The sequence below is a fragment of the Gorilla gorilla genome, chromosome 5, assembly GCF_029281585.2.
Source record: "Gorilla gorilla gorilla isolate KB3781 chromosome 5, NHGRI_mGorGor1-v2.1_pri, whole genome shotgun sequence".
Lineage (NCBI taxonomy): Eukaryota > Metazoa > Chordata > Mammalia > Primates > Hominidae > Gorilla > Gorilla gorilla.
The window spans coordinates 112,046,348-112,063,694 of NC_073229.2; the positions used below are offsets into that span (position 1 = coordinate 112,046,348).

At 39.7% G+C, this 17,347-nt stretch overlaps 1 long non-coding RNA gene across 1 annotated transcript in view; it reads left to right on the forward strand.

Moving 5' to 3' along the window:
• LOC134758677 (uncharacterized) overlaps positions 1-17,347 on the forward strand; it is a 127,734-nt gene that overhangs the window by 108,956 nt on the left and 1,431 nt on the right. The window contains exon 3 of the long non-coding RNA XR_010134116.1: positions 16,830-16,962. This is a non-coding gene — a long non-coding RNA (uncharacterized lncRNA). The remainder of the gene's footprint in view (positions 1-16,829; positions 16,963-17,347) is intronic.

A 17,347-nucleotide genomic window follows, 5' to 3' on the forward strand; every position in this document is an offset into this window, starting at 1 on the left:
AGGATCACCTGAGCCTGGGAGGTCGAGGCTGTGGTGAGCCATGATTGTGCCACTGTGCTCCAGCCTGGGAGAGAGAGATCCTGTCTAAAAAAAAAATAAATAAATAGCTGGGCGCTCTGGCTCACACCTATAATCCCAGCACTTTGGGAGGCTGAGGTGGGAGGAGGATCACTTGAGTCTGGGACCAGCCCAGCCAACATGGGTTTCACCCCATCTCTACTAAAAATACAAAAATTAGCTGGGCATGGTTGTGTATGCCTGTAGTCCCAACTATTTAGGAGGCTGAGGCAGGGGAATCTCTTGAATCCGGGAGGTGGAGGCTGTAGTGAGCTGAGATCGTGCCACTGCACTCCAGCCTGGGCAACAGAGCTAGACTCCGTCTCAAAAAAATAAAATAAAATAAATACATAAATTTAAAAAATTAAAAATAAAAAAATAAATTCCAAGTTGCTTGCTATGTTTTGGAAAAGTTAAGAAATATTGATTACTTTTATAATTTGTTAAGTCCAATATATGTTAAGGAATTTAAATGTAATCATTAAAAATAATAACAGATGGTATAGTTTCCAAACCAATACAATGAATAAAACAAGTAACTAATTTGGCAGAAATTAGGAAAGGGAAAAAAAGGAAGTTTTTTGCAAATGTCAAGGCACTACATGGTTGTTCTCCCTTAATATTGTAGTAATTTTTATATATTAAATATTCCTATGAGATAATCATATTTGATCATTGTTATATATTTTATGCTCATCTCTATTCAAAAGTGAGAATAACCTATATTTTTTTATTCACATACTCGTCTAATTTTGCTATCAAAATTTTATTAATTTCAAAAAATAGTTGGGGAGATTACCCCCTCTTTTTATGATGTTGGGTATACACAACAAATCAAATTGAATCAAATTGAATTGAATTGGTAAAGTCTCTTAGCAAATTTTTGAATAGAATAAAACTTCTTTAATCTGATAAAAGTATTTAACAAAAATATACAGTGAATATTATACCTACCAGAGAAGAATTCTGGGTAAGAACAAGACAAAAATACTTTCTATTCTTGCTCATATTAAGCATTGTATTAGAAGTCTTAGTGCAATAAGAGAAAAAAAGATTGATTGCATGTGTCATCATTAGCAAATTATGAGTATCTATACAGAAAATACAAGACTTGACAAACCATTAGAATTTATCAACAAGGCAAGCAATACTGCTTGCTTTGTCAACAGTATCAAAACATCCAAAGTGGTCCCTTTATCCCAGCAGGGAATAATTAGAAAATATAATTTCAAAAATATATTATTTATAATAGCAAGAAACATTCTAAGTCACCTAAGAATAAATCCAACAAAAGTTGTATGTAAAACTTCTAGGAAGAAAATAATAAATTTCATTAAAAGACAGAAAAGGGACACAAATGCATGGAGAACCATATGTTTCTCGATAAATAGATTTGGTATCATAAATTATTATCTAATTAATATTTGTATTCCATATGAATAAAGTCAAAATTTAAGCAGGATTTTTCAGGGAACTTGATAATCTGACTCAGAAACTTACACAGAGGGCAAATGGACAAAGACAGTCAAGATAATTTTGAAGAAGAATAAGTAGGGGGAGTGGTCTTATCTGCTAGCAATATTTATTATAAAGCTCTAGTAATGGAAGGAGTGGTACTGATGTACTGATAGACAAATTAGACCATTAGACCTAGAAACAGAATCAAGCACATATGGGAGTTTGATCATTGACACCAGCAGCATTACAAACAAGTAAGAAAATATTAATTTTGAAACAATGGTGCTGAGACAACTGAATGTCTACATGAAAAAAATTTTATATACCACATACATGCACACACACTTACGCACACACATGCATGCACACACACGGATTAAAGACCGAAGTGAGAAAAGCAAATATTAAACACATCAAGAAAAACATGTAGAAAGGGAGCTTCATAATTTTGGTGTAGAAAAGAGTTTCTTGAATAAGACACAAAAAATACAAGCCAAAAAAGAGAAGATAGTTAAAATTGGTTACATCAAAATGTTTAAAAAAAAAAAGAGAGAGAGATAGAGAAGTCAACATACTGTCTAGGGAATGTATTTGCAATACACATAAAGATTAAGAACTCTTATAACTCAATAAGTAAAAGACAGAAAATAACTATGAGAAATATGGAGGAAAAATATAAACACATCATTCACAGCAAGTGAAACCTGACTGACCAATAAACACATAAGAAATGTCCAACCTTCCTAATTATCTGAGAAATTTAAGTTAAAACAACAAGATACCATTCTGTTACTACAAAGATTATCAAATTTAAAAAGTTGAATAACTCCAAGTGTTAGTGAGGTTGTGGGAACATCGCTGGTGGGACCATAAAAAGCATGTCTACTTTGAAGAACTATTTGGACTTGTGCAGACCCTATGATCCAGCAATTCCACTTGTACATACTTACTTGGGTCACTGCATTGCACAAACCTTGGAACTGTGCAATGAACAGCCATTTGTATCCTAAAGAAACTCTCATCAACGTGCACAAAGAGACCATTCTAAAAAACTGGAGGACAAACTTGGGATTTGGGGTTCATATTAATTCTAGAGTGTCTTTCTGGCCCCACTCTAGTTTCAAGAAGCTGAAACTGGAAATTGTAGACATATTTTGATATTTATGTAAGAAATACATTGTATGACTCCTATCAGAAGACACATGCTGAGGAAAAAAATTTTTTGCCCTATATTTAAAAATTGAAGCATAAATATACATTGTTATATTTATGAAATAATGTAATGTTCTGAACAAAACAAAATGCAATTTTCCCTTATTTTACAAAGTAGTTGCATTCCTGGAAAATTCAAAAATATTCCTCGGTATTAGAATTGTGCCAAAAACATAAGAAAACATAACATATTCTTTGTGGTTTATATGTAAAACCGAATTAGCCTCTAGGCTCAGATAATTATAAACAGATTTCTTACCTCCTAAATGCCTTGCATGACACTTGACATTTAAAAGTCGTGTGGAAAACAGGACAACTCTTTGTGTGGGGCACTGACCCTGGGTGAGGATGGTTAGCTGCCTTGACCTCTACCCACTAAATGCCTGTTGTGCCCCGGTCACTGAGATAACAGTGAAAGTCCCATATTTGTCAGGGTTTCCTAGAGGGATAGAACTAATAGGAGATATATATACATATATATATATATATATATGTGGGGTTTATTACAATATGTATATGGGGGTTATGTAATATATATATTACATATATATGTGTATATATATGTATATATATGTTTTATATATATGTTATAATATATATATATATATATATGGGGGTTTATTAAGTATTAACTTAAATGATCACAAGGTCCCACAGTAGGCTGTCTGCAAGCTGGAGGAGCAAGGAGAGCCAGTCCGAGTCTCAAAACTGAAGAACCTGGGGCTCGATGTTTGATGGCAGGAAGCATCCAGCATGGGAGAAAGATGTAGGCTGGGAGGCTAGGCCAGTCTCACCTTTTCACGTTTTTCTGCCTGCTTTATATTTGCTGGCAGCTGATTAGATGGTGCCCACCAGATTAAGGGTGGGTGGGCCTTCCCCAGCCCACTGACTCCAGTGTTAATCTCCTTTGGCAACACCCTCACAGACACACCCAGGATCAATACTTTGTATCCTTCAATCCAATCAAGTTGACATTCAATATTAACCATCACAAGCCCCTTAGGGGATGAAAACCATTGTTCAATCTGCACCCAACTCAGACATGTCCTCCTTCCTGAAGAACTCTTTATTATTGGCCATTTCCTTTCGCACCCCGAAATGCACGTGACCACTGTAGCTTTTATCCCATTGTATAGCAATGAACATTTTACATATCTGTTCTCTCCTCCAAACCACGTCCTCCCAGAAGACTAGAGCCTCAGGCTATTTTTTATACTAAGAGTCTGGAAGTGCTCAATGTTTGGTGTATGAAACATAATTGAATGTGAGCCAACCTTTTAAGTTTGAGTTTCTAGCATATTACTGGACTGCGTACTGCTTGTCTTCCCCTGCCACTTCCCAGTGAAAGCTTTTATCTATAAAAAGCTGAAAAAAAAGGGGAGGCCCTTTAGCAGAAATCATCTTCAGTTTTCAAAAGCCTGTGATATACTGCTGGCAGCTCAGATAAGTCTCTATTTACTGAGTATCTTCATCTACAGAGAAATTAGGGTAAAGAGGGCTGTAACTCCTGTTAGGAAAATATGTAAATGTATCCTGCCAACATTTAAGAAGGCCTGAATTTTGCATGCAAGACCTGAATTTTGCATACATTCTTTACTTCTCTGTAAGGCAGGGACTCTAAATTACCCGCCTTCTTTTGGCTACCTCTTTGTCAAGCAACTCTGTTTTGGCCGATTCTGGTCCCATATTCATGATAAAGATACCCATTGTGGGTCTAGATGAGACTTCACATCCTAAGGTACATGGATTGACGGGGTGGCCTTATGAACTGAAATAAGATTTTTCACAATTTGTAAATCATAAGTGGCATTAATTGAACTCAAAAAAGAAATCAAGGGGATTCATGAGTAGATTTATAAATTTTCTTCTTTCTGCATTTAAATTATACTGGCATTTTAATTGCATTGTAATTGCACTTTAATTGCATGTATTTGTATAAATTAAAAAATAATTAGAGTTCTGCAGCGCTATGGAAAACTAATTTATGCATATAGACCTTTAAAGATGTACACTTGGAGACTGATTTTATAGTTCTCACTATGATAGGCACTTTAAAATTGTCCTCATGAAAAGGTGTATAGCTATCTAGATCGCTGTGCCTTCCCACTCCTTTCTGGGACTGAGAAAGCAAGACAGACAGAGCTGGAGCTTGAATGGAGAGCATTGCTTGGTATGCATGGGACTCCTGGCTTGCATAGTCTTTTAAATATTAATTTTTTATATCTGTACATATTTTCTAGCTTAGCCCTAGGAAGTTTCTTGGCTCTGATTGCACGTGGGTGGGAAGGATGGAGGATGAGTCACTGCATTAGGGCAACCGATGAATTTTGAAGAGTATTTCTGACACAGGTTATCATGGCAAAGTGTATGTGTACGTAGCGGCCATTCATTCAACAAACATTTATTGAAGGCCTACTGGGTGTCTGGCACCTCTGAGATATGGCCCCACCCTGTTTCATAGGTCATTTGTCCAAAAGCTATTTGAATTTTCCAGCCTTCATTGTGAAATGTTTAAATTTTTTTTAGAGACAGGATCTTGCTATGTTGCCCAGGCTGGTCTTAAATTCCTGGCCTCAAGCAATCCTCCTGCCTCAGCCTCCCATAGCGCTGGGATTACAGGCATGAGTCACCACACTCGGCCCAGCCTTCATTTCTGTCTCCTCACTCAATATCTTCTTAGCTTTCATTGGTAACTTGAGCATCATATAATCTTGGCAAATTGTGGATTGGGCTCACCTATATCCTGATTCTCTACTTCCTCTGAATGTGTTCTTCCCTTCATCTACCCATTATTCCAGACAGTGCTTAGTGGCAGGTTTACTGCTTAAAAATTGCATTTTTATCTTTTTGGAAGGAAAAAGTTAAGAAGCTTTGTTACTAAGAGTGCACTACTCCCTTGCCTTGAGATTATGGCACTAAATGCTTTTGCAAGCAAGAGGATCCAGTGTAAGTTTTCTGTCCTTTCCTGTCCCAGGGCCTGTGCTGGAGCTATTACCTCTGCCTGCTGTTCTGGGTACTCCTTCTACACACATGGCATTCATTGTATACTCCCCACCCCAGAAAACTTCCCGGATGCCCCATGTGGAATTACCCCTTCCCTCTCTCTTGCTCCTATAGCACATTCTTCATCCTTCTCTTTTGTAACACTAAGAGTTATATTCTGTGCGTTCCTGATGATAGGGGACCATGTCTTATTTATTTTTGAACCACCTGAATGCCCCAAATGTGAGACTTTGTCTCCTTTTTTGGGGGGGAGGGGGATGGAGTCTCGCTCTGTTGCCCACGCTGGAGTGCAGTGGCGTGATCTCAGCTCACTGCAACCTCCACCTCCCGAGTTCAAGCAATTCTCCTGCCTCAGCCTCCCAAGTAGCTGGGATCACAGGTGCCTGCCACCATGCCTGGCAAATTTTTGTATTATTAGAAGAGACAGGGTTTCACCATGTTGGCCAGGCTGGTCTTGAACTCCTGACCTGAGGTGATTCGCCTAACCTGGCTTCCCAAAGTGCTGGGATTACAGACATGAGCCACTGTGTCTCTTATAGATATAACCCAAGTCTGGGATTCAAAGGGCAAATATTTTCATGTGTGTGTGTGCACATGGACGTGTGTTTGTATGCTGATAAATTATAATTTTCTATTAAGATCCTCAAGAGTTGTTTTTATTGCATGAAAACACAAGTCACTCAGCATTCTCAGGGGAATCTCTAGGCTCTGCTCTGGGTTGTGGCTGGATTCTCTGGACTTATTCTTTTATAAAGATGCTTTTTGCAAAAGGAAATTCATCAGGTCTTAAACCATTTTGCAATCAGGTAGTGTTCCAGGCTTTGGAAACCCTCTCTAAGAGGCATATGATGGAGAAAGAAATGGAGAGAACATATATCTCCTCTGGGCATTATCTTTAGTGTGTCCTGGAGAGATGAACATCCAAAGAAGGAATACTTTTCATTCAAGCCAAACAAAATTTATACAAGAGTCTTCTTTCCATTGCAAACGCCTAGTCAGAGTAGGGTGGCTCCGGGCTTCTGCCAATTAGACCTTGGACTGGGCCTTGTTTAGACAAAGTTCCTGAGTCCCAGGAAATACAGCACTTACTTTTGGCATAGCCAAATACGTGAGTTAGAGTAGCGGTAGCTGTTGTTACAAATATTAATATATCCCACAATGTATACCATCTCAAATGCAACAGAAGTTTATTTATTGCTAAGGTAGCAGTCCAAAGCAGAGGTTCCTTGTTGTTTGGTGTCTCTTTCATGAAACGATTCTGGCTCAGGCTTCCCCCATCCTGTGGCTCTGTCAACAGCTAGGGGTTGGCATCTTCTGCATCCAACCGGTGGATGGGAAAGAGGGAGTGATGGTACAAGAATTGCTTAAAAGCCTTTGACTGGAAATGACACACATCATTTCTGTTCATATTATATTTTCTCTAGATGCAAGAGGGTTAGGAAAGTAGTCCTTGATTGGGCAGCTGCTTCCCAGCTGCCAGAGACGACTCACAACTCTGTACCATAAAAGAGGGATTCTGAATTTTGGGTTTGGTTAGCCACCAAGGTTGCTTTGCCACTTTTCTTGCATCATTCGTCATGCAATGGCCTAGATGCCCATCTTGTGTCAAATAGTTTTCTGCTGCTCACTGCACACCACTCATCTCAGTGCTGTTGAACTAACTGAAGCAACCTTTGCTTCCCATTAGGTAATTAGTAGGCACCATAGCATGCTCCTGAAACAGGAGAGCTACCTAACTTCCCTAACAGGGTGTGGTTCATCTGTTCGGCTGCCATGTGCTCAAACCCTTTATGGGAGGGGGAGCACTTAGACGGGCAGGTGCAGGAGCCAGGGCGAGTGCTTTTGGGCTCCAGCCCCATGGTAGTGTCTAGGGGTGGGTGCCTGTGACTCCGAAAGCCCCAGTGGGTGTGTTACAGTACTCTTTTAGCCCTGCCATCCACAGATGGCTAAAGTGTTAACCAACTCAGTGCCCGCTCAGTACCCGAGTTTTCGTCTGGTGTCCAGGAAGAATCAGGTCACAGTGACAAATTGAAGGATGGTAAATGCGGGGGGTTTTATTGCTGGATGGAGGTGGCCCTCAGTGGGATGGATGTGAAGCTGGAAAGGGGATGGAGTGGGAAGATGATCTTCCCCTGGAGTTTGGCCACCCCGTGGCCTATCTCCTCTCCGACCATCCCCAGCCAAACTCCTCTTGATGTTCAGACGCTCCTTCTCTTCTCTGCTTCTCTGCCATACCACGCTGCCACTCTCTGTTCTCCTGCTTGTAGAGCATGAGGTTTGGGGTTTATATGGGTACAAGATAGAGGGGGCATCGTGGGCCAAAAGGCAACATTGGGGCACAAAAACAGGAATGCCTGTTCCCATTTAAGGCTGTGGGTTTCCAGGCCTTTGCTGGGTAACTGCCCTCTTCTACCCAGTATCTCCCTACCTCCTTCCATGTCACTCCCAGCTGTCTCTGCCTGTCTTAGGCAGGAGCAGGGCAAGCTGACCTCTCCAACAGGTACTTAACAGCAGAGTGTGGGGAGCCCTGGCTGGGGACCTGGTGGTGCAGTTCTAACTCTCACACCAGACATAGCTCATCCCACCCCTTCCCACAGAGGGCATAGCACATGCTGTGTCTTTGGTTCTCTTTGTCTCAGATGGTGAGGTGGGACACTTTCCAGTGAATTCCAGGTAAGCTCGTGGTGCTTCATATGAAACAATTGCCTTGGCAGAAGGCCTCTGTGTCTCCTCCACTGATAGCTCTCAGCCGTAGGCCTCTTGGTCCTGGGGTTTTCTTAAGCAAACTGCCTTACCCCTGAGCATATGTGAAAATGGTCCTGGTGTAACCACCCAACAGTTTCTCCTTGCCCCCTGCCCAGACAGAGCCGATTTCTTTAGACAGGTGAATTGCAATAGAGAGAGTTTAATTCATGCAGAACTGGCTGTATGGGAGGCTGGAGTTTTATTATTATTCAAATCAGTCTCCCCTAAAACTTGGGGGTTGAGGTTTTTAAGGATAATTTGGTGGGAAGGGGGTCTGAAAGTGGGGAGTGCTGATTGGTCAGGTGGGAAATGAAATCATAGGAGTCGAAGCTGTCCTCCAGTGCTGAGTCAGTTGCTGGGTGGGGGCCACAAGGCCAGATGAGCCAGTTTATTGATCTGGGTGGTGGCAGCTGATCCATCAAGTACAGAGTCTGCAAAATATCTCAAGCACTGATCTTAGGTTTTACAATAGTAATGTTATCCCCAGGAGCAATTTGGGGCGGTTCATAATCTTGCAGCCTTCAGCTGCTTGACTCCTAAAGTATAATTTCTAATCTTGTGGCTAATTTGTTAGTCCTGCAAAGGCAGTCTAGTTCCCTGGCTAGAAGGGGGTTTATTTCAGAAAGGGCTGTTATCTTTGTTTCAAAGATATGGCTGGGTGCAGTGGCTCACGTCTATAATCCCAGCACTTTGGGAAGCCGAGGTGGGTGGATCACGAGGTCAGGAGTTCAAGATCAGCCTGGCCAACATGGTGAAACCCTGTCTCTACTAAAAATACAAAAATTAGCCAGGCGTGGTGGTGTGTGCCTGTAATCCCAGCTACTTGGGAGGCTAGGAATAAACAAGGACAGTTTGGAGGTTAAAAGCAAGATGGAGTCGGTTAGGTTAGATCTCTTTCACTGTCACAATTGTCTCAGTTATAATTTTTGCAAAGGTGGTTTCAGCTGGGCCTCTGATCCTGATCTCTTTCTTCTTGGTCTCTTCAGGCATCATCATCTTTTACAATTGTTGGAAATCACAGCTTATAGCCTACCTTGGAGTTAAAAATATGTTTAATTTGATTAAATTTCAAGGTTTTCTTGCAAAAGGGAAGTGTTACATGTTACAGAAAAGAAAACATTTCATAAGAATTTTATTGAGCAAGTACCATGTACTGTGTACCATGAAAGGGACTTTGAGAAACAGGAAGGGACATACATTATGGTCTCTGCTTAGCAAGAACTGCTAATCATCCAGGAAACAAAAAATAGTACAGTGAGTAACAAGGCACTAATTCTAGGATATAAACCAGAAATTAGCTGAATTGAGGGGAGATACCTTTGTTAAGTACCCTTCCTGACACTCTTCTTTGCCAGCTTTCATTTGATAAAATCCAAAACTAAGGCTGCATTTTGCTTAACCTTTCCAAGTTGGGTTATTTGATTTAAAAAAAAAAAAAAAAGGAGAAAATTTTAAACTGTTGTTATCACTTTATCCTTTAACTTTAAAAAGAGTGCCCATTTTTTTTCAAATCTGAGAAATTGCACCCACATTTAATTTGCACTTAAAATCTTTTTTAGGATTAGAAATATTTATGTAATTCTTGCTCATTGTAAAAATGTTAACAACATTAACACATTTACAGTGAAAGCAAGTTTTTCTTCTGTGTACCTCAGACCTCCTTGAAGGCAACCACTGTTATCAGTGACTCCTCCACTTCCAGAGGTATTCTGTGAGCCTACATGCTGGGCATTTCATTATTTTTCTTCCAACTTCTTCCTCTCCATTTGTTAGACCAGTAGTGCTCAAGTGCTACTGTACAAACACTAGGGGAATTGCTTAGAAATGCAGATTTCCTAGTCCTTTTCCCAGAAATTCTGATTTTGTGGGCCTGGGTGAGTTCAAGGAGTCTGTATGAGTAACTGACCAGGTGATTCTCAAGCACACACCCTACTTGGAGACACTGTTTTAGAAAATAATTACGGTCTCACTGCCCTGGGGATGAATCTGGTTGACGTGTAGGAATCTCTCATAATGCCATGTCTACTTTTCGAGTCTTTGACCTTTACCGGGGCCACCTTTCCCTTGGTTTCCATGGTGACGCACGGAGGTCTTCCACATGTAATTAGTCTAAGGATCTTGATTCGTTCCATCGCCTCTCACTGACCGTTCGAGTGCTGCGCTGCAGTGTTATTAGCAAGGCTGAGAAAACTCAATTTGTTTTCTTTCTTCCTCCACTTGTGTGATTATAGTTAACATCAGTTTTCTTATATCTCTGAGGAATAAGTAACAGTCGCGAAACTGCAGACTTTTGAGAGATGACAGTAACTTAGACATTGTTTCAGCCAGTCTTTAGATGGGAAAACTGAGTCCTAGAGAAATTAAGAAACTTGTCCAAGATAACAAAATTAATTAACGGCAGAGCTGACTAGAAACTTGGCTTACTAACTCTACATCTGGTGCTTTTTTTCTCATTTTGGTGGCAGCTAAAATCTCAGAGTCTCTGAAAATTATTCAAACAGTTCCTGTTCCCCAGTCCACCTGCCCCCTTGAAATACATCCTCGGTTCCCTGTTTCCCTAGACCTTTCCTGGGCCACACCAGCCCTGGTTGGTTGTCTTGCTCAGTGCAGTGACAGGGTGAATTATTTCTGCATTCTTGAATGTAGCAAAACTTATCTACTTGAACCTCAGGTCACCAAATATAAAGCAATTTTGAACTGAAGGGGTTGTGGATACTTTAAGTCTCTGTGGGAATACAGGAGCTCACAATTCTTATTCTCAGCTTCCTCAAACAAAGGCCCAAGGAACAGTCCTCATTACTTTTCAGAGGTTGGGGGAGGGTTAAGGTCAGGAAGAGGTTGCTGAGTTTACAGTCTCATCCTGTCTCCCTCCTCCTATTGACAAGTCATCAGGATGGTTTATAGATTACTGCCTTACTTTAAGGCCTGTTTGTTGATGTTTGCAGGCATTTATCCAATCTCAAGAAACTCAAGGGACCTGATTTCAACTTCAAATTATATATTATCCATATTTGGGATGAAATGGGCAATTTTAATGGAGAAACCCTATCAATCAGGCCAGGGAATAAATAGGAGGGCTTTGATTTATATACTGTGTTGAAATCATCTATATTGATTTAAAATTTTTAAAGTTCCTATGAATGTAATATTTTAACCTGAATATGATTCTTAACAATCCCCCCTCCTCAAATTGTATTCTTCTATTGTTTTTTAACCTTTGGTGAAATATTAACTTACTGTACCATGCATTGATAATGTCCCCAGAGGTTAGCCAGGAGAAATATCAGCATGTCCTTGGCGAGCTTGTCTATCCTGATGAGAACAAAAATTCTAGGACAAAAAGGCTCAGTTCCTGAAATAATTACAGTAACTTCAGAAAGGAAATTAAGTATCTATTGAAAGATACACTTAGTAGAATAGTGACTTTTCCTATACATTTAAAATTTAGATACTATATTCAGGAAAAGGGAATTTACCAGGGTTTTTGGATGCAAATGATGAGAAATTAGTTAGTATCTGCAAGCCTGTAAGTACAATATAGTTTTGTACTTATGTAATTAGAGCTGTTTGTGAATCACTCTAATGTCACGTCTGATAGCTATAGTCCTTCAAAGGGGTATTTACATTAAGCCTGATGATAGGTACAGGCATGGAGACAATGAAATTCATTTTATCTATTGTAACATGCAGCCAGTAAATTAGCTTCCCTTTAACTTATGCTACGAAATGATGCTATTTAGTTTATGTGCATTATTCTTGGACTTCTGCATTCCTGGGAAAAGGTTGTCAAAGGTTGTATTAGCTGTGCAGTGAGGCAGCACAGCATGTCCAGGCACATACTCAGGTTAAAACCCTGCTGTACACATCTGCTGTCATTACCCTTTGCATCTTTGCTGATAATTTTTAAGAACCAAAACTGTATGTTGCTATTTTTAGTCTACTTACTTTCTGTTGAGGGTGATGGTCATTATTCTGACATTTTGTGACATACATGTCCACCCCCTGCTCCCCTGCATCAAAATAGATATGTTTTCATACCTACCACACAATCCAGCTGGGCTCAATTTGCATTTAGTTCTCTGGGGAGAGTTAATAATTTTATTTTCAAAAGGTCACTTGCTGACACACAACCTATAAAATAGTTAGCTACCCAAGATTCTTTTCACTCATTCCTCAAATCCTTGGTTTAGTTTGGTCTTTTTAATTCACTACTGAAAATCCATTGCCTCTAGGAATTTCAATATTGCATTACAGCATAACAAACTATCCAATATCACTAATGGCCTATTTAGGAATGAAATGCTTTTTTTTTCTGGTTTTAAGCAATTTCTAATTTTGAAGGGGATCAGGCACCATCTACAAGGATAGAGTTAATAGCTCCCTGAAGGGACACATCACTAGCCAGGTCATAAAAATCATGCATGCTTTGCTCTTTCAGCCATAAGGCAAGAGGAAAACAAATACGCCTATTTTCTGTCTGCATTACCTTTGTGGTCTGAGGATGTTTGAAAAATTACAGCCATTATATTATTATTATTATTGTTATTTTTTACAATGTTTCTGAAATATGCATTTTTATTTATGTTTATCTATTTATATCTGATATTTATCTATTTATGTCCTTTCCTCAAGAATTTACTCTCTAAGATGTCTTCTTTCAAAATCATATCCAAAACAGAACGCAAGTGCTGGGATGAATATAATATATACCATTTGAGAATTTGCCAGGCGTAACTATTAACTGGAAGATTCAAGCAAAGAACTAGTTAGTAAGGGAAGAAATTACTCAACATATTTGTTTTGGCTGCTCACATCAATCAGATTTGTGAGATAATAGCTTTAATTCCTTGTGATGAAACACACCAATCCTTTTCTGTATTACAAATGTACCCCAGTTTGACTAAGACAAAAATCAATCTAAATGCAGTGCATTTGCTTTGTCATTGTACATGGTGCTTGGGTAATGAGCCCCTCAGGGATGGATGGGAGAGAACAGAGCAGTAGAGGAGGAAACAGGAGTGGATGGGCTAAGGGCAAGGTTTATGATCCAACCTAGAAATCAGAAGGAGGGAAAACATTTCAGTATTCGAAGAGAGGGCCAGACAGTGAGGTGAAGAAGACCCAACAGAACTGGACTTAAGGCGGGGAGGGGGAAAGATGTCATAAAGGTGTTTAGGATGCTCCCCCTATGGGGCTGCAGGCACAGGGAGAGGTGTGCATCATTAGGTGGCTGCAGGGAAGCACCTTGGATTCAAATCCAAGGTCTTCACCTGAAACCTAAGCAGATTTGGAAAGAACTTAATTGTTCTTAAGAGGAAAGGAGCTAGTGTTTTTTGAGCTCTTCCAAATGGGCCGGGCCGTCCACAGATGTCATCTCATTTAATTCTGCACAGCATCCCTATGAAGTAAATTACAATAATAATAGCTAACATCCTTTACACGCTTAGTATGTGCCTGGCACAGCACACTAAGTGCTCATTTTGCATTGCCTCTTCCTAACAGCCCTTTCTAATTGAGGAAACAGATTTGAAGATGGGGGTAATTTACTCAAGGAATTTAAATCCAAATATGTTTGGATCCAGGAGCTGGAATTGACATCCAAATATGTTTGATCCAAAGCCTAGACTTTCTGGTATACCATGATGCTTCCTCAGTGAGTGTAAAAACCAATGGAGATGGATAGAGAGCCAGGTTATGTGTCAGTTTGTGACAAGTTGTAGCTGGTGGGTAAGCTGAGTACCTGCCCTTTACTTGGATAGGCCACGCCTTTTTCTAAATGCCTCACAGTGAAGTCAAGGTTATGGTCAAAAGAAGTTTTTAAGGTGAGGATTTCCATGACTTATGCAGGAGCAAGAACAAGGAGTGGAAATATAGCCAGGCCCCATCCCTATGTTACCATCTAATGGTAAATAACCAAACACACAAAACAAAAGACTCCAGACCCCCAAGTCTTTGAGCAGTAGTGAAAGGAATCTCAGGAGAATATGGGAAGGCTTGATCGGATGGTACTTTGGAAACTGTTTTTCATTCAGCATCCCACACTGCCTCTGGGCTTCATGACGGCCACTTAAAGAGGAGACAATTCTGCTTTGTAACTGTCGCCAAATGTGAGGAGAGGAGGGCTTCCTGGAGAATGTCTTTTTCTTGAACTCGAAGGTGGATCTGCTCTCCCCATAGCCTCCACAGGCTACTGCAGCAGTATTTCCTCCCCCAAGGGGAGGAAAGGTCAAAGAAGCCAAAAACGGGGGGGATCAGTAGCTATAGCAACACAGTCCTCTTCCCCACACCATAGATGCCTGTGGGATTAAGAAAAACTTTCATCACTGGATTTTCTTGGCTTTTGATGATCCAGGATGTGGTTGTGGTGTGTCTGAGTGTGATTATTTTGAAATTTGAGGTTTAGAACCAGTTACCACCAAGAATGCTCAGTGGGTGGCATTGCCTGTGCTCTTTCAGACATAAATGGGAGATGTGAGCTCGGAAAGAAGCTTTTGTATCTAAAATGCATTTTTATGATTAAATTATAATTTTTATAAATGAACCTTAGTATCGTTAAGCTATATTATCTCATGGCTTTCAGCTAGAATTTTGTGATGTTCTATTTAAAAAAAAGCAACCCATACATGAAGTCTATAAAATGAACTTGCTAAATTCTGAACTTCAAACAACTTTCTTCTCTTCAAAATGCCCCAATCTTCATGCTATACTTTTAATTTATGATAAAGACTTTATTATCTTTTATGGTGGAAAAAAGAGAGTGGCATATGAGTTAAGACTTCTGGTTATCTGAGCTTCAAGTCAAGTTAATTTCCCAAACTTCCAGCTGTACCTGATACCCTGTCTGCTACATAAGGCACAAAACTACAAGTGCCCCCTAAGGAATTTAAATGTAAGGAGTTTCAACAACTCCTGAGGAGAGACAGCATAAGAAGAGGACGTAAAAACCATATCCCATTTCAAAGTGAATTTTCAAAACCCAAAACACTCTAAAACACATCCTGAAACCAGGAAAGAAAATAAAGTTTCAATTCAGAAATAATTAAGATTGAAAATAAACTTGTCCTGGTTAAAGCAAATGACTGGGTTGGCAGAGGAGGGGAATGAACAGCTGTCCAGCTGTTACAGGTGTTTAGGAAAATGCGACACAGTAGGACTATGCCCTTGAAGCTGGGCTAGACTCTAGGTTCTTAAGTAGAGTGTCTCCTGTGGCATAATTTTTTGATTAGGGTTCAAAAATGGAGCAAAAATTTATTTTGGAGGACAAAAGAAAAACCCGCCTCTAGAATTATCCACGTGGTAAAATGTCAGATATGATGGCTTTGACAAGAACAGGAATTTTCTGTTTTGCCACTTTCAGAGTTAATTTTCTTCTTCTTTTGAAATCAGGAGGAATTACAAAAACCTTTTATATCAGATTTGCAAATACCAATAAATTGCCCACCCCTACTTCTGTCTTTATCAGCTTGCCCTTTTGACAGGCAGCACACAGTAAAATGAATAAATTCAGCACATTTTCCTGTTCACCAAGCATAAATTATTACTAACTGTGGTGAGAGGCTATTTGAAAAGCTGTTTTATTTGAGAGAGGAGCCTTCTTTTATCTACAGATGATTCTGTTTGAAATCAAAGTAGATATTGTCTTATCTTTGCGACCTCAGGAAACTGAACTATGATGACATATTTCCATGCTAAAGAGGGCAGTGAGAGGATGCAGGCATAAGCTGAATAAACTTGACTAATCTATTCCTGTTCTTGGTTCAGATTCCCAGTCTTTGAAATACTAGGAGAATTACTATAGCATTCGTATGTGATATGACACCATTGCATGTTATCTGGATTGTGTTATAACTGGCAGGCTTCAGCTCTGGGTGGAGGGATTGGACTTAGGGGTGAACTCAGAAATCCCTTCCAACTGAAATGCATTATGTGTCTCTCATACCATGGCCCTTTAGTAATGGGCTGTTGCTCTGTAATTTTTGCTGGTCTTTCAGCTTTCATGCATTAAGTCACGATTTCCGTCAAAGAAGCTCTATGATTCTCACACCTGAAAGGGTTGTAGCAATTTGATGAAGTATCAGTTTGAAGTAGCACTGACAAAAATGTATATCTATCAAATGATTATAGCTTTTATTCAATGACAAACAGCATGGAAATTCATAAATAGTTTTTATGCAGTAGCACATTTATTCAGTCCTCATTTCATTTGATGCCTGTCTTCTGCCTAGTGCTTTCAACATAATGAATTGGGCGTTGAACCATGAAGCTGGCATTTAGCATTAACATGTCATATTGTACCGCTTACCATTTTGCTATTTCCTTGATTGATTTTTCTTTTTATTTATTTTTTATTTCAGAAGAGTGCAATGATTTTAGGATCAATGATTTCTGAAAATGAACATTTTTAATAAAGCAGCTCTGGACTGTGATTCCTAACTATTGGGGCATTGGCATTAAAGAAAAGAGATTGGACATTTTGAACCTTGTGTGGTAAGGCAAAAAATAACACTGAATCGAAGTGTCTTGGCTCTGAGCAGGGCTGACTCATAACCTTGGCTCTCCAATTCAGAAGGAAGCAGTGTTTTGGGGGGACTGAATCACCGGCCCAGGCGGCACGTGCGTGAGGTTGAGCAGTGAGACCAACTGCTTGACAAGCCATGTTGGTTGTTCTCTCAGTGAAGTGAAAAGCATGTGAAAATTACTCATCCTCACACGTTAGGTCTTAAAATAGCCTGCACTGTTGATCCATTTATGAGAAATGTGCCACCAGTTTTCTTAGCTCACCTGGGTGAAAGTTCAAATGACCAAAAACCCTGTGTGGTAGAAACACATTTGAAATATAAAACTTTAGGGTCAACTTTGACTGCTCTTCCTT